Here is a 23,945-nt window from a genome sequence, read left to right on the forward strand (position 1 = left end):
AATGTTTCCCCTGGGGCAAAATCTGAACAAACAGAAGATGTGCAGGTGGCGGGGTTGGACTACTATAATAATCCCCAAGGGCCACTGCACGTCTGTTCCACAAATAGTGTATTTTTAAGATTAAAGCTGGTTAAAAACTTCTATCAAGGTGAATTGCCTTGAAGAGAAAATGTCCCTCTGATAAGGGACTTTGTGAGAATGATCCCTTTTTATTTATTTTGTTTTTTTTTTTTAACATGGTTTCAAAGGTAGTTTCAGCTAAAAAACATTTCCTGACCATCTTGACTCAGGAATTCACATCGCTACAGGCTGCCTGTGCAAGGCAGAGTGACCTTTAGAGCAGCATAGTCCCAGACTGATCTGTTTCCCACCCCGTTCTAGCAGAACAAAGCCCTGGCTGAGACAGTGACAGTGCGAATCTGGTTTATCTCTGCTTGGCACCTGTAGAAAGGGCTGATTTGAACTCGAACTATTATCCAGATAAGATCCCAAGTTACCTTGCTTTTCTTGCTGTTTTAACTTGTTAGTTAAGCAAGCTTAGCTGTTAACAAGACATTTCTTTTCGCCCCGTGGGCATGCTGTAAACAGAGTAGCAAGTTACCCTCTCAATGACTGCACGATACTGCTATAACCATGCAATTGCTTTTAAGGGAAATTAATTTTAGGAAAGCGGTTAATGTATTGACATGCATCTTCTAATACAGTTTTGACATGGAAGCAAAGGGGGCCAATATGTTATAACCAGCTCTTTGGTGACATAAGTAAAATCACAAAAAATTGAGGACTACTGCTCAGGATGCCACTGAGTGGATACCTGCTGATCCTCCCCTTCTGGAGTATAAACTTGTGTTGGAAACACATAACAATATTTGTATTCATTACACAGCTGGTACAGAGATTTCCTCTTATTGGAGGTTTCCTCCTACCTGTAATCCTCTTTCCTGAAGGATGTCTTTGTGGACATTTCACCATGAAGTTTGCCTGAATGGCAGATGAAGCGGGGAGGTAACTCCACTGAAAAAAGCTATGGAGTTACTCAACAGGTAATGTAGGTAGCAGTTAAAATAATATGAGGAATTTTTAAAGTAACAACCTTCGAGAAACCAGACTCACGTTTTCCTGTAGTGCTACAGAGAGCAGTGGATTTGCTTCAGATTCATGCTTATATGAGAGCAGACTCCTTTCACTTAGAATGACGGTCATATTACTGATAAATATGTATGGACAAAGATGTTTCATAATAAGCGTCTCATGTAGGTAGCCCTGGCTTTCTGTGAGAGCACAGATCTTAACTGAAGATGTGGACGAGTGCACAAAGTTAGCTGTCTTTCATGCAGTGCTATGGGCCGTCCTAGGGCAAGGTCAGACTCACAGTAATGCATTAGCAAGATTTGTTATGAAAGTGGCATTTAAATATTTAAGTGTACCAGGTCCTATGTGTTTAATTTCATTGTTTAATCATTGCATAGTTTCCCAACTAAGTAGTAGCTGGCGCAGAGTGGTGGGCTGCTCTTTATTTATGTGCTGCTGCAGCTTTCCAGAGCCTTTCAGTGTTGGTGAAACATTTCAGCTATACATATTCCTTTTTTGCTCTTGAAGCTGTACATCAAGATATGAAGACTTTTAGCAAACTTTTATTCCCTTGAACATAGTAAAATAAAGATCCTCCAGAATATATGCAGTAGTGCCTTTACAGAAATCCTTGTTTTTTTTTGGAGTGCAGCTATAAATCCAACAGTTAATGTATCATGCCAAGATTGAACCACGCAGTAGATATATATCCTACTGATAATAACAGGAGTTGCATATATATAAATGCCTTGCACCATGATAAACATGCACTTTGAGTCATTTAAACATTTATCAGGCTGTAGCTACTGTATAAGTTAATCAGCTGCAGCAAAAACCATACATGGCATCCTAGCTGTCTCATTGTTGTATATGCTAACAAATCTTTCTAACATCACATGTTTTATACAAAATAGGCATCCTCACTGGAGGAATAGGATTGCCTGCTAAGGTTTGGAACCATGCTGATGTCCAGTTTAAGCACACAGAAGATTAAACAATTGGAATCAAAAGGTAAAACCAGAAATGTTTCTATTAGTATTGCTGAGCACCAAAAGCATAATAAAGGAGTCACAGATGCTCCCACATTTAAGTTTACTATGTGTTTACAAGAAAAAAGCCCTAAGCAGGAGAGGTGTAAGGACTGAATAAATGGAGGCAGAGGGGAAAGACAGAACGTGATTCAAGACAAGAGATGAGAAAAGAAAGTCAAACATTGTAATGCAAACATGTAACAAACACTTGGAAGTAAGCTACTCGAAAATCAGTGCTAAGCAGCGAGGCTTGGGATGTTTAATCAAGTATTTATTTTCATCCCTGCTTTCCCTACATGCCCAGTGAAAAACTGTTGAAAGGGCCTTCTTCCACTGGCAACATAAAGTACTTGTCTGTGTCTGCAAGTGTAGGTTTGTGCATATGTACTGCTTGCCCTGGAAAAAGCTCCTAAGCAAGCCTTTTTTTTTCCCCAAGAAGATTACTCTAGCTTTCCAGAAGCAAATTTGAAAACAAAGAATCAGAATCAAACAACCCACCCTGAAATCCACCCCTCTCAAGCTTTGGGTTTTGGTTAGCTGTTTGTTACCATAGTGGTGCATACTATATTTATTCTTGCAGTATTGGCATTTGCTCATCTTAGGACTGTTGCATGCATTTGGCTAATAAAAGGGATATTTTAAAAATGGATTAATTAATAATTTCAAAAGTGTTCCTAAAACTTACATAAATTTATGTTGTAATGCTGTCTCCAGCATTCCCTCAATATATGTCACCACAAATGCCCCCACAAGTAATTAAAGGCATCTTATGCACAGTTCACACAAGGACAAGTTCTTTTTGTTCCCTCCCAGTGAATCCTTGATTGCACTGTAACTAATCCAGCCTGCTGCATAGTTTTCTATAAACTCCATGCACAAGCACAAGGTTTGGGTAGGGCCAGGGCTTGTTTTCCCACAAAAGCTGTGGGTTTGTTAGTTGATACAAGCCACATTAAAAAGGGAGTTAGACTGTCCGCAGATATGTCAACTATAAAACCATCTTTGGTACAATTTGTTGCTAAACCGGTATACATCTTGACTGAACTGGCCTCCAGCTTTGGCTTTGTGAGAGAGTGTTTATGCAGACGGAGAGCTCTCTGCAAAGCTTTGCACACAGGCTTGTCCATCCATATTCCAGGCATATACAAAGTTAGATGGAATTACATTTATTTTTATCTGGGAAGATGGAGCTGTCCTGTGAGTGCACAGCAACATGGTTCCAGCTGCATCAGGCACATGTGCATCATGGGGAGACACCCTCCCCCTGTTAAATTGACTGATATTTGCTACCACATGGATAACATAAATAGCATAAAATCTTTGTTTAACCCCCCCGAGGCTATTATTAAACATCTTACAAATTATGCTTGCAACTGGTGTATGCAGCTATTGTGAAGACAACCTTTGTTTTGGCAGTGGCTTCTTCTCTGCCCAAACAATACAAAGAATTTAAAGTGTACAGCCATAGAAAACAATGTCAGTAAAATGATGTTTCATTATTACCAATATTCTGTTCAAAACCAGAATAAAAGGTATTAATAAAACCCGACCTGTCCAGCCCCTGGTGACCTAGCAGTCTCTATATCCTGCAAAGATCATCTCCCCAAAACATTCTTTCAAAGACAAAGGGTTCTGCTTTAGATTAGATTGCCTAGTCCTAGAGCTCACAACAGCCCTACTGAAAACAATTAGTAATTTATACTTAGAAGCAATTGTGACCTTATCCAGACAAATACCTTCTCATTATTAGGACAAAAGAGACAGTATGTTATTTTACTTTCTCTAATGTTATCTGTTATAGTGTTGTTTTTTGTTTTTTTTTTTTTTTTAAATGATGGGGAATCAGCTAAAAACCCCAACGTTGTCTAGCAACAAAGAAAACAGATATAAACAAAAGAGAAACAGAGTGACAGTTGTGCTCTTGATACTGTGTATTTCTACCTTCAGGTAAGCTCAGTAAAACTAAAACAGCAAACAAGTTAAAATGAACTGGCAAATCAACATCCCAGCATTGAATTGATACCAGGGCTCTGGCTCAGTCCAAATGTTGGGGGTGGGGGATTTGTTGTTGGGATTTTTTTTTTCCCCATTAATTTCAAAAGCATCTGTGGTTCATTAAGTTCTTCTAAGGATATTTAACTTTTTAATTCAGTCTTTCAAATTTAATCATCAACTTACAGAACATCCAGTATTCTCCCCTTCAGCCAATTTTTGCTCTTGAATGAAAAGGCTTTAACTTTTCAATTATATTGAAGTTTTACAATGAAAAATGTTCAATCCAGAATCAGGGATATCCTGATGACTTCTGTGGTTTTCTAAAAAGCTTAGTATTTTTATAGAAAAACATAATTTATGTCACGACAATATGCTAAGTGGCACAGTCCTACTATTAATAAAAACATTGATATAAACAAGTTCCACATTTAACTTTGCAAGATATGAATAGAAAAAAAATGGTGATAAAAGAAAGGAGAAAATATCTATGTTGAAAAATAGAGAAGCAGTTAAGATCCACTGAAGTCAGGGGTGGCTATAGCTGTAGTACTAAGTGTAGTGACAGGGCCACACTGCTCACTTGCTAGCATGCTCTTGGAGATACCTTTATGTTATGTTTGAAGGAAAACATCAGCTGTGCCTTGTGCTTTGAATTATACTCAAATATGTTCTTTTCTGCAATGTGGAGTGCTTGTGCTTGGCTTGGCCACCTCCAAGCACCATTTTCGCAGTGGTCATTACTGGACAGAAAGGATGGTTACGGCTGGCAACTAGCACGGCGCCAACATGCACTGACTGCTGCAGCATCAGGTGCAATTGCTCCACTGGCCAAATTCAGTTCTCTGAGGATGCTGTGAATATACAGAGCAGGATCTTTGACATCTCTGAACTGCCGAAAGCTCCTGAGGCAATGCAGAGACAGTGTAAAAATATGTATGTGTTGTCCTCAGTGAGGGGTGGATTTTAGACATGGAACTCTTCTGGGCAAGGAAGAGTAATGCCGCTTTGATCTTCTTTGGTGACTTCAGAAAACATGGTTGTTTTGAAGGTACTGTGAAATCAGGAAGTGTGCATACAACCTCCTTCCCCCACGTCCTGCTCCCAAACATATTTACACATGTGTATGCAGAAAACAAGAAAAATATTCAGAAAAGGAACAAGGAAAGAATCTTCTGCATGTTTGCACTGAAACTTCAACAGGGGTGAAGTGGGCTCCTACAGTATTGCTATATTTAATTCTGGAGCATGCCCAGCACACAGGGTGAGCAGCACTTGCTCTTGGATCTTTGTGACAAAACTATACCTGAATGAGACCATTCAGACTGAGGAAAATGTTCAATGCTTATACAAAATCCCTCTAAACTTTCTGAATTCGGACTTGGACAAGACATTTAGCAGCATATCAAGTTTTAGGGAAAAAATGGGCACAGGATGTTAACCAAATCAAATCATTATTTTGTGCAGAAGCATCTCAGAATTTCTATTACAAACCTAGTCTTAGGAATAAATTATCCCTAAAGAAATTAATGACAGAATAAAATCAGATTTTCATCTATGATTTCATTTGCTTCACCTGTATTTTGTCAAGCCATATACTTAACTACAGCATATAGACCTGGTGAAAATGTGTCAAGAGAGCTGCACAGACATCTAACTAGAGATTCAGAGAATTAAAAATGACTCAAATTTTAAATAAGCTGTCATTGCCCATGACCTGTTTGAAATTCCTCGTCAATCAGGTGTTGTTAGAAGCTCTGTAACCACTGTACTAAGAAAATCAAAATTAGCAAATTGTACCCAGCCAATTAAGAATGTTACTGATGCTCAATCTAAACCAGCAGTAACGTGTAACATGTCTAGACATGTTTTGTAATATGTTTACATGTCTAAAATGTCTAAACATGTCTAAAAATCTTGTTGTTATCTAAACAACAATGAACATGACTTTGGAGACCTAACACTGTCTTTGAATGAGAAATATATTCGAGCTACAGAAGTGATTAAGCTGCAAGAAGGCCATGTCAGAAGTAAATGATGAAGAAATTTGTTGTCTCATTGGTACTTGCAGTCTGGGATTTGTCACCCCATACAACACCCTTCAGTCAGAACCAACTCTGTGACTCCTGTACTGTGTGCTCTACGTCTTAGGATTCCTAATTTGCCTATTCTACTGCTGGGACAGTTGCTGAAAGCAATATTTTTTGGAGTGCTGCAACTGAACTGTGAAATGGAGGTCAAAGGATGTATTAAAGGATGCAGTAGCAATGTTAGTAACTTCCTTTCTCCACTGAAGCAAATAACACAGTCTGCTCTGGTACATCATGATCAAAGACAAACTGCTTTTCATCTATATTATTTAGGTTCCATTGTAATTCATACACCATTATTTTCAGATAGGCAACCTAACCAGGTCACTAAATGCTAAGGCCTCATATCTATCTTCACTGAATTTAGCACTTCTTATCCAGAGGTTAAGTAAGAGTTATTGCAAAGGAAAGCCTGCTGGCTTGAAAATAAAAATTAGAGGAACTATAGAATAGTCCCTATTATGTAACAAACATATCTAAAGTAAAATTTAATTTTGCTTTGGCCATAGGAAAAATGAGAGTTCTATGAAAGCAAACCCAAATAAGAGGTATCCCAGTCTGTCCCTGTACATCCTGAGAGGATAACAAAGCAAGGAGTGAGGAGTAGCAGTCCTTGAGGAATTGTCAAGAATTATTTGTCTATCTAATTTTCGTTATAACAAAGTAATAGGCCCTGCAGACTGAAGACTGAGTCAACGAAGTGGCAAATACATTTAGCAGAAGGATATAAGGGAAGAGGAATAATAAGGTTGAGTCTGACTGAAGAGTCCACTTAGCCCAGGACGCTGTCTCTGACAACGGCCAAAGCAGTTGTTTATGGAAGAACATAAAACCAGGACAAACACATAATGATGCATCCTTGGTATATTCTTGTGTTGGTTTTACATGACAGGGTGTTAATAGCAGGGAGCTACACGGATGGTTTCTGTGAGAAGCTGCTGGAAGCTTCCCCCATGTCCAACAGAGCTAATTCTAGCTGGCTGCCAGAGGGACCTGCCGCTGGCCAAGGCTGAGCCCATCAGAAACAGTGGTAGCACCTGTGGGATAATGTATTTAAGTGAGAAAAAGCCCCCAAACTTGAAATCGCTCTTTCAGACACTACAACACTGGCTTCAGTAGCTGAATCTTTTCTGCTCAGGGTAGGATAAACAAACTAGGATGAGACCTATTGCTGCATACATACAAGTACTGTGGAGCTCAACACTGGCCAAGTTACCTAGTGTCACTACGAGCTTGCCTATATTCAGGACAGAACCTGTAACATAAGCCATAAAAATTATTTTGTGCCCAGGAAAATAGAACCTCTTTTCCACAGACAATCCAGTGGAGAAGGTCTCCCAGTGAGATTATTCAAATACATTTTGGAAAGGACTAAAAAGGAAATGTAGCAGTCTGAATATGTCTAAAGTTTCCAGAGAACAGTTTAGCCCCACAAGTCATCCTCCATGCACTTCTGAGTCTTATGACCAAGTCAGAAGAAGATGAAGTTTTTTGGTCTCAAAGATGATCATTTTAGGAGTGGGAAATGATACCAGTATAATGTGCAAAATTATTTTTTACAAGTTGCTCCAGGAACCATAAGAAACTGAACAATGTTTCTTGCTTTACTAGAGTATGATCCTTGCACAGGAAAGGTCCTATTAGTATGACACGTTGTTGATCATCTCTATACTGAATGAGAAAGTTAAAGGTTTAATTTTTTGTCTCCAGCTATATAATCCTACAAACAATAGGAGCCTTTAAGCCTGTCTTATTCTCTCCCTCCTGAAGAGTTGCCTCATGGCACCTGTTGATAGCTGTTCGATTTCCGCACTGATTCAGAGCCACTGCTGCCCCTGCCCACAGCGATGGAGAGCTCACTGCTGTAAATGGATGCAGCAGTGCAAAGATCATGGGAAGCTGTACCCTTTGTTTTTAATTTCCCCCCTAAGGGCAATTTGTTCCAATTAGTGCCTCAGCCAGCAATTATTGCTGCACAGTGCTCTAACTTATTTCTGTCTGAACCAGCTGACTCAAATCAGAGAATCTCTCTTGTGACATAATATATACTCTGGCCTAGTGCCCTTGACATAAAGAAGAACCCTTGCCAAGGCTTATGGCAGTGCTCTCTGGAAAAGGTCTTTCCTCACCATTGGACTTTGTTCTCTCTTCCGTGTGTACACAGGAATAAACAATAGCCCTCCTTTGCTGTAAGAGACCTGTACATAATGCATATAAACAAAAGAACCCACCACAAATGCATATGGATGTTTTTTTGTGGTTGCTGCTTTGTCTGGCCTGGGTGCTGATGCCATATCCCAGCTGGGTCTCTCACCAGCTCCAGCAGCCAGCACTCTTGGAGGGAGCATGGTGCCACACAGCACATGGATGCGAGTCTCACTCACAGCATGCACCATCTCCACTTGTTTTGTCCTGTTTTCTTAAGTAAGGATAAAGCCACCCTGGAGAGTTATGTAATAGCTGTGTTTGTCACATACTTAAAAGTCAAGGATACATCAGCTAACATACAGCTAACTGGTTCACCCCAAAAGCTTCATCTAAATATAAAATTTCAATGATGTAATGTAGAAAGAGTCTTGCCAGGATTTCATTCAGTGTGTTTCACTTTTCTGACATTGAACAGTTTATTTGGTGTTCCACAAGGCTTTTGGTACTGTTTCCTACAGTCCCCTCCTAGAGAAACTGATGTATTGTGATCTAGACCATTGGTCTGTGCGGTGGGTGTGGAACTGACTAACCAGCCACACCCCGAGGGTGGTGGTGAATTGCTCCTTTTCAAACTGGGGAACTGTCACAGGTGGGATCAGTGTTGGGCCCAATGCTGTTTAATATCGTCATAAGTGATTTGGAAGATGGGATCAAGCCTACCTGCCCAAGTCTGCCAACAATACCAAACTGAGAGGAGAAGTGGACAGTTCTGAAGGAAGAGACCTGAATAGGCTGGAAGAGGGGGCTAACAAGAACCTTACGAAGTTCAACAAGGACACATGTAAGGTCTTGCACCTGGGTAAACACAATTCAAGAGTACGGCACAGGCTGGGATCTGCTAGCTGGGGAGCAGCTCTGTGGAAAGGGACCTGGGGTGCTGGTGGAAAACAAGCTCAATATGAGTGAACAGTGAGCTGCTGTGGCAAAGAAAGCCAACAGGATGCTGGGTTACATCAACAAGGGCATCACCAGCAGCATTAAAGATGTCATTGTCCACTGTACTCAGAGCTTGAGAGGCCACACCTGGAATACAGTCTTCAGTTTTGGACCCTGCTTTACAAACCAAATGTGGACAGGCTGGAGAGGGTCCAGAGAAGGGCCACAAATGTGATCAAAGGACTGGGAAGCCATGTGAGGAAAGGCTGAGAGAATTGGGTTTGTTCAACCTTGAGCAGAGAGGCTTAAGGGAGATCTCACCAAGTTCCTGTATTTAAAGGGTGGCTACAAAGAATGACGGAGACTTCCTTTTAACAAGGATTCACATGGAAAAGACAAGGGTTTAATGCGCACAATTTACTCTGAGGGGAATTCCAGTTGGACACAAAAGTAATATTTTTCACAATGAGAACAACCAGCCATTGGAATAGTCTCCCCATAGAAGTGGTGGATTCCCCAGCACTAGACACTTTTAAGATTGGGCTGGACAGGGTGCTGGGACATCTAGTCTAGACTGTGTTATTGCCAAGAAAGGTCAAATCGGGTCGTCCTTGAGGTTCCTTCCCACCTGGTATTCTATGATTCTGCGATTCTAGGGTTTAAAGGAAGAGACTATGTGCTGAGGGAGAGCTAATCGTGGTTAGTAATCTATTTTCCATACAGTCAGCCATGAAAAAGTAGGTGGCAGAAATTCAGCTGCTCATCTTCCATTACTGTCTGAAACTGCAACACGGCAAAATTTAATTTCCTGAAGGCACATTTGCCTGTAACGTCTTTGGCTACTAGATAGTGCAATGCCCTGTTACCTGAATTACAGTGTAGTCATGTTCCTACCATTCTCATAAATACTTGCTAAGAAAAGTTATTAGAGACACATGTGACTGAATCTTAAAGCTTTCATTTATACAAAGGTAAACAACATTCCCTTAATGCTCTATACAAATCCCCTTCTTTAGGGAGTCCATGCTAGGATAATTTTTTTCCTTTTTTCTGCTGTTCTATGAATTTAGCCTTACTGAGATGAGGTGCTGGCAAGCATGCACTTAGTCCCTATGAGCCTATTAGGAAACAAGTCTCCCAATGCAAAGTGCAGCCCAGAACTCCCTGAGGTCAATGGAGAGACTGCCATTAAATTCAACAGGCTTTGAATGAATTAATCCAAAGAATAAGGTACATTATGCTGGCTGTACTAGGATAGATTTGGATCTGGGTTTCTCAGTTGGTGTTTTGAAGAGAAACACCATAGGTTTCAGTTACATGAATGGCTTCCACCAATGCGGGAGTCAATTCAACAGCAGCAGAGGTTTTTTGTTTTCAGGTGACTAGAGAATCTTTAAGCTTAAATTTTGGCATTATCACAAGTGATCATACAACCCATAGAAGATATGCCAAGTCTCATGGAATTCCTAATAATTATTGCTAGATGGGTGTCCTGGGTTCAGCAGTAGCAGTCATTTTTCTCCTTCTTAGTAGCTGGTGCAGTGCTGTGTTTTGACTTGCAGCCTGGGAACAACTCTGATAACACCGATGTTTTCAGTTGTTGCTCAGTAATGTTTACTCTGACCAAGGACTTTCTGAGCCTCATGCTCTACCAGGGAGGAGGGGAAGCTGAGAGGAAGCAGATACAAGACACCTGACCCAAACTAACCAAAGAGATATTCTATACCACAGCACGTCATGCCCACTATATAAACTGGGGGGTAGTTACCTGGAAGGGCTAAATCACTGCTCGGGTCGGGCTGGGTATCGGTTGGTGGGTGGTGAGCAGCTGTATTCTCTTCCCTTGTTATTTCCCGTATCATTATTATCATTGGTGGCAGCAGCAGTGGTTTGTGTTATACCTTAGTTACTGGGCTGTTCTTATCTCAGCCCGTGGGAGTTACATTCTTTCGATTCTCCTCCCCATCCCTCCAGGAGCAGGGGGGAGGAAGGGAGGGGAGTGAGCCAGCTGCTACATGGTTCTGAGTTACTGGCTGGGCTTAAACCACAACAATGGGATAAAACTACCTGATCCTATGTTTTCTCCATTATTTTATCTGCAACTACCTCTTTTAAGACTTCATGATGCCTGCAGTCATAGTTAAAGCAGTACATTTCCTAATTAGGCATCACTTTGCTCTCCCAGTTCTGGGATAATAGCTGGCAAGTGGTTAACAGGCTACACAAAAATTCAGAGTAGGGAATACATAGCAGGTTCATCAGAAGAGAAGTCCCACACCACACACTCCCTCCTAGCAACTGCCTGGGAAATCTGTTTCATAATGAGTCAGAAGAAAGAGTCTAATATACACTGACTCTGCTTTCCATAGCACTTTGTATTTTTCTTGGAGCACAGGCTCAGCTCAGCCTTGCTCTGCTTGGGAACTGTGAAGGCGATGTTATGTCATTATGGTATTGATTCAGGATGAACTTGTGAAAATACAACATCATTGTGTGTTGTTCACCCCATTGGAATGGCAACACAACTGACAATGTTTTATCTCCACCTCAACTAAAACCAGCAATGAATAGCATATTCTTACTCTGTCACATTAATAAGGTCAATGGATTGTAGGAGACAATTAATGACAGACAATTAAAGCCAAGTGATAGTTTAGAAAGAAAAAGATTTCTAAAAGTAGATGCTATTATATACTACAAATTAGAGGATTTCATCAGGACAGCATTGTTTTCAATGCTTTTGATACATAAAAAATAGAGAATGGCTATAACTTAGGTTTTAATTAACATTTCTACATCTATTTCATGTGCTTGCATTTGGATCAGATTTTCTACACATGACTAGAATTTTAGACAACAGCAGTTAAATAGGGAGGTAATGAATCCCACTGGCAGCTCTTTTCATTGCATAAAGAATGAATACTATTACATAGAATAAATGTTATAAAATACTGAACTTTAAAAAAAGATAATAAGTACTGTTCTTTATTTTTAACATGTGTTTATCTTGTACCAGTGATAAAGCAAGAAATATGTACTGTATTGGAACTTCATTTACCTTTCTAGAATGTTTATAGACCCAAATCTAAAATTAGTAGAGCATCTGTAGTTCACCACTTTATTTCTAAGTGAGTATTTGGGAGATCTGCGGAATATAGTCCAATCTTCAAATCCATAGTGCAGCTGGAAATTTTCATTTGGCTTTCTGTGTCTTTCTTTTCACCCCACATCAAGTTCAATTATTCTCTCTTGATTACAGCCTTCTTAGAAATGGAGAAGACAGTATCTGGGCTCTGCAAGGGTTTCCATATTGCAGAGATGTCTGTCACTTCAATGAGACTATTTGTGGAGTAATACAGTTCACGTGGTGTATAAATAGAGAATGATCAGCCATCTATTACTTTATAAAAATGAACTAATCAAATGAATAATAGGACTTTAATAAACACCCTCTCCACATTTTTCTTTCTAGCAAGAAATTATGAAGTCTAATATGCAGTTTTCTGATCCCAGGGAAGGCACCAGCTAAGCTAACTCGAAAGAAAATATGCTGTTATCATACAGCTTGCTTGTTGTGGGAAGCAAGCAGATGCTAGTCAACTACCAGAATAGTAAGGCTTTGATATAATTATCTGGTCTAGAATAGACATAAGGAATGATGTAAAGGTGGTTTACCCCAGATGCAGTCCAGGTATTCTAGAGACCCTCTCTCCAGAAAAGGCTGATTCTTACAACTAGCCAGCAGTTGTAGCCTGATCCCCAGCCCACATCTGACCAGAGAAATGTGCTGACAAGTATTATCTGTTTTAAAATGCAGTTTCTGATCTAGGGCAGACCAATGTCTTTTTTATTACTTTCAGTGAAATCAGCTGCTTGATCTCACTTCTAGTAATTACAGCCCTTTAGGTGGACGCAAGGGAGGAGGTGGTGCTCTGCTGAGGAGATAGTGTCTATTAGCTGCTCTCTGATGCTCTAGGCTGGTGCTGTTAGGGGGACAAAGTAAAGCTACCCAGGTTGATGGCATGATAAACTGTGCTAGGCACTGTTGCTGAGAACTGATGACACCTGTAAAGAAAGGTCCTGCTGCTAACTGCTGGGAAAAGGCAATTCTATAAGAGGTAGGCAGAGTGCAAAAGGGCATCCTTGTCTTTTTTGATTCTCCTAGCTAGGTTAAAAGCATTTCTAGCCTGGGGATACCCTCTACGGTGACATCCTGAGTCAGGACCCTCCACTTAGATTGCAGGAAACCTAAAAATAGGGCTTCAGCATGGCTAATGGAAATGCCAAAAGGTAGATTTATCTACACTGTTTCTGTCATTGCACTCATGCCTCCTGGAACAGGCATTAACTTTTCAGTGTCTGCTAGGTCAAATATTGAATGAAAGGAAAGGGGGCATTGTTGAAGATGTAGGCTCTTGGGCTGTGTTTGATGACAGCACACTTAGGTCAGAGAAATGAGGTCTTGTCTTGAGGTAGGTTCTGATTCATAGTGGGAAACTTCCAGTGGCCATTTTAACAAAATAAATTACGTGAGGGCACAAGACTCCCAAAATACAAAGCAGTATCAGTACCGCATTTTACACCTCAAAGTTCTTTCGATTGCTGTGTTTGTACAGGACATTTTGAAAGCATACAGAGGTCAGACAATATTCAGGTCAAATACAATTCCCAAAGTTGCCTTTAAAGACTCTGGGAAATTGGTGATTACAAGCAATGGTCTGAGGAGATATGACTTTGGCTCCATTAAGTGCAGGTTCATAGCTTATAGGGGATGTTTGATCCTGATTAGCAGAAGGAGATGTAAATGAGAATTAGTCCTTAACCTGGTTGGCTCCCCAGTAGTATGGCTTTTCTTATCACATGACTGAAAGTGAGAGAAGGATCTCACATACAGCAATATGAATTAGTCTGTACATTCCTGGAGAAGATTAGTGTAGAAAGAGATAGGAGCAAACTTTACCTAAAGTTGTTTACTACTGTAAAGAAGTTCTACACCTTAAAATAGGTCCTTATCATTCTCCATTAAATTTCTCAAAGTTGAAACATTGGATATTAAAAAATTAACCCATATTATGCATTCAATTTTCTTCAAAGATGGTGGTGGTGTTCAAAATCAAGAAGCCCGACACCACTACTCACAGATGAAAAACAGATCTCTTTTGGAGTATGTGTTCTTGGGGTCCTTATAGCTCCTGTCAATATATCATATATTCATGCAACTCTTTGGGTTCATTTGTTTATGTATTTGGATAGTTTGTCTTATGGCCATGCATCAAAAGCACTAAATAAAGAGGAACTTATGTAGTCAATTATATACAACATTAAGATCAAACAGATGTATACAAAATAGAGAACTTTCTTAAACATATGTAATCATCTTTACCAAACACAACAAAGGAGAGGAGATACAGTCCAGGGTACAATTAGCTGGCTCGGTTTAATTACATATTATAGCAGCTTCAGATTTCTTTAAACTAATTACAAAGGTGATGATATAATATGTCTGTGATGCTGCTGCCACTGAAGAGTGCTCCTGCAATAATACAATTCTTACTTTTTCCTCTCTTTCATTTTATAAATGTGAAGTAGGCAGGAGTAAATAATATTGCTAAATAAAAGAGTCTGTGGGGAAAAATGAGTCTGATGTCATCATAACATAACAACAAGGAAATCTTATGCAAAGTATGTTGCTTAATGCTTAGATGCTTCTGTCATGTGAACCATATTCTGCTTAAATGAGAGAAATATTACCCATTCTATTTTTCCTACAACATATGCAATAATATAGAAGGTTTTGGTTTGACAATGTGATTAGAAGATAAAAATACTTGAAGTAAAAAACATACCTGCAAATACTAGTAAATGTCTAAATGGGAAAGCATTTTAGAGCTCCAGTTGCTGTAGACTATGGACTCTCCAAGTTCTGTGCTGGTGACTCTTTTGTGACTGCACAATTGCATTTAATGCCTATGAAGGTAAACAGAATTGGCTCGATTTCTATGGCACCAGGTTAGTTTGTCTAGACAGTAAAAACTACACGAATCTAACTATATTTAAGATGTTTGCATAGTTACACATGTAAACCCCTTAGGAGCATGTGTTTGGAAGGCATAAGCCATACAAAAGCTGATTATGCTTGTACCAATACATTACCATATTAAACAAAATAAGTTTTGGGTTTGTGTTACCATTATATCCACTCCAGTTAATGAGAAATTGAGAAAATTCCCCTCCCTTACCAAAGAGGTGATTCCTAACTGCATGTATATTCTCTATACAGAACAAATCACTAATGATGTATTTAAACAAATGCATTTTGCTTTACATTGAAACAGATCAGGAATACATGGTTTCAACTCCTCGTGCATGCATAAATGCCTAAATATTAAAAGCCCTATAAACCCTGTTAACAGTCAAAATGTTTGCAGGAATTCTGCAGTGTTTGTCATTTGAAGACATGGCCTAAGATGCAAAGCTGCTACTCAGATAGGTCTGAGCCAGCTTACATCTAAGTTTTGTTTTCATCCTTTACGGATAGGAGGAGGTTACAGAGTTCTCACTGGGATATGAAGTTTCCAAAATACAAGTCTGCCCATGTATGCTGTCACCATTCAGACCCACAGTACCATCTAATTTACTGTCATGAACAAAGAATATTTCATGAGGAGGTAAACTAAATCTCACTTCTCATTGTGCAAGCTGCTGACAGTTCAGAAGAAATCCAGATGCATTTGCATGGAGTAAATTTCTGTAAACATGTTCTGCACTCCAGCAAAGAAATAAATGTCAAGGTAAGCTTGGCAAGTGACAAAAAAGGGATGAGTCATACTTCTCCAGTCTCATTCCAAAGATGCTATCTTTCACCTCCCTCAGTACTGTAGTCACAAGACTACTACTTCCTTTATGGGAAACAGTATTCAAACTCTGTGGGTAAATGATTTAGTGGAGCCCCAGAGTAATTTTTCACACATACTTTGTTTTCATTACCAAAATCTGGAAGAAATAAGTTTCCATATGAAGCAATCAATGTGCCATTGCTTATCTCAAATGTTTATAAGCCACTCCTTATCCATGGTTTTAGCTGATAGATTTACATTAAAATATATAGGGTGAAGTCATTTTATGGAAGGCTTCTTGCTAGGTAATTAATGGAAAATGTTATATCCATTTTGCAAAAGAAGAAACTGAGGCAGTGTCACTAAGACTCCATTTACAAGCAATCATTAGCTTTGAGTCATTTAACTTCTGATTAACCAAACTGACACATCTTGGAAATTAATTTTCAAGACTGTTATACGCTTGCTGTTTCAATTAAAGTCAACAGGGTCTGTATGCACCTAGCACATCTGAAATTCAGGCCAATGACTCAGGAATCAAGGAATTAGGAATGAAAGGCCACTTTTAAAAAGATCTGCACAAGGTTACACGTGATGTCTGGGCCACAGCCTAGAACTAAACTTAGTCCCCCGGCTCTCAGTCCAGAGAGTTAACAGGGTAATTAGCGTTCCTGCTAACAGTACTGATTAGTATTAGTATTTTCCTAAAAGAAGCACAGAAAATAATTGGGGATGTCTAGCTCATCCCTATTCCCAACGGGATTGTTAATCCAACTGCACCTAATTAATATTTTTTTTTCTCTGAAATCATTAATTATTCTCACTTTAATGAACAGAAGCCAGTACATCATACAAATATTGCGATATTAAATGGAGAATCCAGCAGTTTATAAAGGTTTTCAGCTGAGTTCATCAGTGGTTTATTCTAATCTCTGGTGAAACCTGAGGCATGCTAGATTAATTTCCTCTTGTGATTTGAGCTGTTGTGATTTCTGTTTTCAATTTATTTTTTTAATGAAATACATAGGAAAGTTTAATTTTTACAAAAGGCATTCAGTTTGAATATTTCATGCCTAGTTTCCCAGGATTGTGACTTTTGTCATACTATCCCTCCATAACCTATCATTATGCATGAAAGTACTAATCCTTGAAATAGAAATGGGCATGTTTTAATGGCATGGTGATATTCTTCATTATTAGCATTACAGAATACAGGAATTACCCCCTGTGTGATAACAGCCAAATAAGATCTTCCCTTACATCTGTCCCTCATCACCTTCCCTCCCAGCATCTCTTGCTTTGCATTTCCATGTGTTGGTTGCTATCAGCTGCCTGCTTCCTGTCACTGTCTGACAGTATCTTTAGCTTTGTTTTTTTAAACATTGGAGGAGACAGGCAGGTGAATAAGACCTGTCAAATCCACATCATGCCCTGTAACCATGAGATGTGTTCGCTGTGTCCTTCCTCTGTACTTTTTCCTCAGTTACTCAGTCTCAGATCAGACTTTCAGGGTGGAACTTGTCTCTTGTGACTTCAGAAATGAACCCCTGAGCAGGCCTCTGCTTCTGCCTTACAGCAGAAAAAAAACAGATGCTTTGAGACATGATTCATCCCATACATTTTAGATTCTTACCTTTGAATGAAACTACTTAAATTTTGGAGCACCCTCTTTCTTTCCACTGACTAGTAGCCCAGATAACTGGCTCCACAGCTGATAGCCCCATTCGAGATACATTTGGTCAGATGGATCTTTAATTGTCCTGCTCTGCTGGACTGGAGGAAGCCAAAGGAAGATTGAAAAAGGGAGATGGTGAAAACTGCAATGCCAGCACTAAACATTAAAACAAAAAAATCAGAGTTAGCCGTACCAAACTATTATCCATCATTGCATGTTATCCATGCAAATGACCTTTTTAACTTGGCAATTTTTATCTTATGCATAAACCAAAGTTACAACAAAATCCAAATCAACAGAGACTGCAATCTCCAAAATGATCTTGTAGAGAAAAAGTTTACATGCTTGGCTTGATGCTTTAGATGTTACAGCTGTCACTCTTCCTCCAATTTCTGAACCCTAAAGATTTGATTTAAGGCCCTACAAGCATGGAGGTGAAGAATCATAAGAAATACCAGCTGGCTGATTCACATGAAAAGTATGTGCCAAATAAAGCCTTAAATCATTTTATGCAGCCTGTCATTCAAGCATATTTGACTATCATCCAAATTGTTGGAATTGTCTTTCACACACACACAAAAAAATCTGTTTATTTTCAGGATAATTGAAAAAGCAACAGATTATCTTCAAAATAATGAATAGGTCAAGTTGTTTTTATAAGCTTAATAACATTTTCCATTGTCTCTCCCTCCTTAACACCAATCTTCATTGCCTAATCATTCACATACTTCATATTTTTTCGTTTGGGTGAGTCATGTATTGCACATTATGATGATAAATGTATTATCTCTGCTTCCTCTTAGTGTTAACTTGGTGGTGTGATTCACGCTACAAACCTATTTTACTCATTCTATCCTTTGTTGTTCATAACCTTGACTCTCTTAATGTCAACAGGACTGCTGGAATCATGTTTTTACTTAAAAGCTAACATGAAGGTTTTATCTGCTTTATATTCTATAAATTCAGTCTGGCACATTTTTTTCTATTGCACCAGTTATTCATATGACGTCACAAAGGCTATTGTAATGCAAGCTGAAGAAACTCACCTTATATATAAGGGTGATATTTCCTGTATATGATGCTATTTAATTGATTTGAGTTAATTAAATATTATAAAGGATATTTAAGAAGCTCTTTCTTTCTTTTACAGCTTGGGCCACAGTTTCAAGCTCTGTTGGAACGGCTTTCCAGTGCCATGTTAGAAAATCAATGCACCCTGAGTGTGTGACCCAAATAGAATCGCTCTTGGGCCTTTCCTGTCTGGCCACAACGATTATACCTATATTCACACCATCCCTTTACTTCTCCTATTTCATGTGAGTAACAAATGAATTTGTAATAGTTCTGAGAACATAGTGGTCAATGATCCCGACTGAGAGCAATTATGTATGTGTCATTAAAACAACGTGTAGCTAAGATGTCATCTTCTAAAGATAGCAATACATCATTATGTGTGCTTGTGACTGTATACTAATAGTAAGGGAACATAAAATCTTCCTTAAGAGGAAGTTATTGGAAAGTTAAAAAAAAAAAGGAACACAATATGAGTTGTTCTTTGTGCAGTTCTTTCAGAAAAAGGAGGCTCCTTCTTGAAATTATATCACTGATTCACCATGTTTGTGAGCTCAGAGGAAGACAAAATGATTAGAAGTCACTGGTTAATGATGAGGTGGAGAGAAAACAGTGAGCTCTTTTGAAAGTGAACACAAATGCACACACACATAGAATCATAGAATAGTTAGGGTTGGAAAGGAGCTTAAGATCATCTAGTTGCTATGGGAGTCTCCAAAACGAGAAGGATTTTCCAGCTTTCAGGCTTAGAAAAGACAAGCAAGTGCAGAGACTGTTTGTTGTAGCTACAGGGAGTGCTTTTTTTTCTGTTGTTACTGTTTCAAAAAACAAATAATTTTAAATAAATTTTTTTATCCAGTGTTAACCACTATCCGGTGGCCTGCCTGTCCCTTCAGGGCTGAATACATGCCAGATTTATTTGGAAGAGGCTTTACAGGGAAGTGATTTGGCAGTATGAGCCATGTAGTTGCTAATAGATAGGGGAGCAAAGAGGAGCAGGTGGGGGGTGGTGGTGTAGGAGACTGGAAAGCTTCCTGGCTTCTCCCTGGTAAATCTTTATCTGTTGCTCCAATGGGAAAGGACCTTCTAAATGCAAATCTAAGCTAACCAGATTGAATAGCCCTGGACCAATTCTTGGTCCAGCCCTACCTAGACCGGAAATTGCATGGGAAATGGAGTAATGTCTTTTTCACTCATGCAAGTGGCAATATTACTGTTAACATCAGTGCATCAAGACATGTACCTTAGTTCAAGGCACTTTCTCTTTAAATGTCTTATTTGACCATGGATCTTTGAAAAATTTTGATAGCCATTTCATTCATTATGTATAAACAGCAATAAAACTTAATTTTCCATTTTCATTCAGGGATGGAAGTTGGAGTAAGCTTTGACATAACTCAAATTTCTATGGCTAAGTTTTAATATTAAGATTAAACAAGGAACTGGTGTAGTACCTGAAAAGTTCCTTTCTGTGGAAATCTGATTTATAGCATAAAGTTTGAAGAATGAGACCAGGACTATCTAAACACTCCCTGTCCTGTTTCCTATGGTTATCAGCTGAGGGTATGCTCATTACAGAAAGGTTAGTTGTTCTGGTACAGCTTACCTATCTGGAGCTCTTTTTAATTCCTTTTTTCTTTCAGGATCACCACTGCCACCTTAGCCTGGCTTCAGAGGAAGGCAGCTATGTGTGAAAGTTGCTGCGAATAGCACCTGTGCAAAAGCAGCTATTTGCATACCTAGGAGCGGAGCCATCCTGGGGAGCCATCCTGGGTTGCCTTGCTGGCCTGTCCCACACACCCTCTCTGTCGCAGCTGTGCCTTCTGTCCCTCCCTGCCCCCCCAGGAAGAGATGCTGCCTTCTCCCACCTGCAGCCCTGGCTCCTCCAGCACTCAGCCACCGCTCCGCAGCAGGTCCAGCTGGATCTGACTTTTGCCAGAGACTGCCCTTCAGCAGCTGGGCCTGAGAAGGTAAGCACAGTGACTGAGGAAGGCTTCTCCCAAGGGAAATACGACTTACTTGTAGGAACAGAGCACTCAAGGAGGAAAATATTGAGGTGAGATGAGACAATGTCTCACTTGAAAAGTAGGCAGGCCTAATGCTTACTTGGACCCCATCTTTCTGGTTGGAAAAGCTACTGAGGAACTTTTCTTAGCTTCAGAGCACATATCTTTTTTATAATTAGGCAGCCCCTTCTGTGTCCACAAGCTCCTCTTGCCAAGCTCATCTGGTGAAGAAACTAATGGACACTGGAAACAGTTCTCTGACTGCCCTGGTTCATGTACTGCGTGCTACACATCAGCACAAGAGGATTCCCTGTTCCAAAAATTGAACTGTCTCTTTATTAACAGCCTCATTTACCGGGACACTGAGCTAGCAAATCAGATGCACACAACTTGCCTGGCTCTGCTGCCTCCAAGCTCTGCCCCTCTGCAGCATGTGCTCTTCCCTCTGAGTTCACCACAGGTAATTCTGTCTGTATGTACTTGTAGGCGGCTGGCTAGCTGCTTTTATGCTGCTTATTGCACTGTGAATCTGGGGAAAAAACTTGTCTCCTTGCTGCTTTGACAGACCATGCCATGAGAAAAGCACATGTAATATTCAAAAGATAATGAAGTGTCTCCCAAGATAGAATCATAGAATAGTTAGGGTTGGAAAAGGTCTCTATAGTCAATTTTGAAACTGTTCACAAATCTTGTTTTGTGTTTCATTTAATTATTAGTTGGCAACAGATCAATTGTTCTATAATTTGCACTCAAAAAGTAATCTGTAAAGCATTCATAAATACAGATGAATCTTTTTAAGTAGTGTGTATATATACATAATAAAATCAAACTTCCTACTTAATTTTGTGTTTAGGATTCTGCACATTATATATGAATGTCATTATCTAACCATATAATACATGGATTTATTTTTCTAAGAAGCAGTGACTGTTATCTTAGTTCAGGAAGTAAATTAGATACTTCAGAATATAGACTATCATTCTGAATATAGAAAAAAATGGGTGGGACAAATGATGGCTTGTATTACTTATAGGTAGTAATTGCTTTCTTTGTGTCATTGCAAATGATATAAACATGTTATTACTTGCTTGTTGGCATACAGTCTAGAAATAAACTGATTATCCATTTAATGTATGCCCTTCCTGTTTGATATCAGGTTTCTGTCCAATGAATTCAAGAGCTACTCTCAGTTTTCAGACTATGAGTTAAATCTCAGCACCACAAATGTCAGTGGGAGGTTTGCCATTACATTAATTGAGACCAGGATTTCACTCAAGGAGTATTTCTTGGAGAAAATCTTAAATACTGTGTTAAAAATCAAATGAGAGAATTTTCAACATAAAAGTATGTAAGGTAGTCATTTCAATCCTAGTGTAAGACGACTTGGTCAATACCCAGAGGCAGTTGAATTAAGCCTGGTTAAAGCTTTTATTTGTTGCTAAAAATTCAGCAACTTGCATCTAGAATAGATTTTGGTTTACTAAGAAACAGACTCCAGATACTTAGTGTGTGACATAGCTATGATTTATTTAGACCATGCATCAGTCGAGAGTAGATAGCTTAAGCTGCCAATGTCAAAGGCTGGTTGTCTTAGAAGCCCTTCTAATTGTGCTAGAAGGTTATGCATCAAGTTATGCATAATTGTTCATCAGGTTCTGTGGATGGCACAATATGCAGGCATTTTTCTTGACAAAGAAGATGAATACGTTAGCCAAGGATTTCTGTTTTAAAAAGCAACGTGTTGCTTCAGTGACAGCTGATCAGTAGTGCTTTTTAGCTAGGCAAATTCAATTGTCACTTGACAGCATGAAGATTAGTAACTTCTTAATACAACAAACATCAGCATCTTGAATTTGGAGCTTACATCAATAATACTTTAGCCCATGTGTACTACACAATCATATACATTTCACAGATGCTATCCCCCTTACCATTAGGCTTTCAATTGGAGCAGGAAGAAAATAATAAAAGCTCACTATATAAAAATACAGTCCTGATATTTCTGCATAAACTTTTCAACACAAAAGGAAGCTGGAATCATCAGCCTGGTGGAGAGGGTTCAGTGCAGCACCCAGGCTATGCAAAACCAGCTTTAAGCCAACTTTATTTTCTCCTGGTAGTGGAACCCTATTGGGGATGGTGTATAGCAGAAAGCTTACAGGCTAGCATAGATGCCAGCAGTCTCAAAAGGGCTATTTTAGTAGCCAGGATTATTGGGGCATAAAAGAACCACAAAGCCCTTGCTCTCTGACTGCCTTGTGCCAACGACAGGCAGTGAGGGAGCAATAGGAGATGCTTATGGCATATGAGATTTTCACTTTATAATAGACTCCTCTAGGATTCCATACTCACACAGACCTGCCCCTGTTTACCAGTGCATTGGTGTTATAGTTTTGGGGAGACAGCTGAAGTGCTGCAGATTACATTTTAAAGACATGATGCTGACAAATTAAGTTCAAAGTCTTACCAGGGCCGTTCCAAGTGGCAACTCTCCAGGGCTGGACAGTTATAGCCGTAAGTTCTATAAATCTTTTCAGAAGCTCCTTGGGCTTCAAATACTTACAACATTTCGTCATTCCCTTTAAACAGGGAAAATTGCCTAATCCCTTTTTGGAGGCCAGTGTAATTATATTCAGAAAATAATAATAATAATAATAATAATAATAATAACAAAAAAAGTTAAACCCCAGAACACTGTAGTTCAGGCCACATGATGGAATTAGTTAATTAGTAAACACTGGCAAAAATGTTAATACAATGGCTTTCTTAGATGCACTCCTAGAAATTTATGTTGATGCAAAGAAGTGCAAAAAGAGCTTTTAAGAGATTCATTTGAGACTCTTCTTTGTAGCCAGGGAGTAGTTCAAGTTCAGCTATAAAACCTCTGCCAAGCTGTGTACATGTCTCCCTGTACAGTGTGCATTTCTTTATTTAAACATGCCCTAGACAAAAGCAACTGGACAAAGCTCTTGTGTTGCTTTACATCTACGGCTTTTTCCTCCATGCTTGCTACTGCTATCCCTGTTAATCAGCATTCTGGAATATTTTAGATTAAAGAAATGTGAATACAAGGGTCAAATAAGTCTCTT

At 39.2% G+C, this 23,945-nt stretch overlaps 1 long non-coding RNA gene across 1 annotated transcript in view; it reads left to right on the forward strand.

Moving 5' to 3' along the window:
- LOC136009452 (uncharacterized) overlaps positions 1-21,857 on the forward strand; it is a 42,058-nt gene extending 20,201 nt beyond the window's left edge. The window contains exons 3-4 of the long non-coding RNA XR_010610573.1: positions 18,930-19,095; positions 20,494-21,857. This is a non-coding gene — a long non-coding RNA (uncharacterized LOC136009452). The remainder of the gene's footprint in view (positions 1-18,929; positions 19,096-20,493) is intronic.
- The last annotated feature ends 2,088 nt before the right edge of the window (positions 21,858-23,945 follow it).

This window comes from Lathamus discolor, chromosome 1, assembly GCF_037157495.1.
Source record: "Lathamus discolor isolate bLatDis1 chromosome 1, bLatDis1.hap1, whole genome shotgun sequence".
NCBI classification, from domain to species: domain Eukaryota; kingdom Metazoa; phylum Chordata; class Aves; order Psittaciformes; family Psittacidae; genus Lathamus; species Lathamus discolor.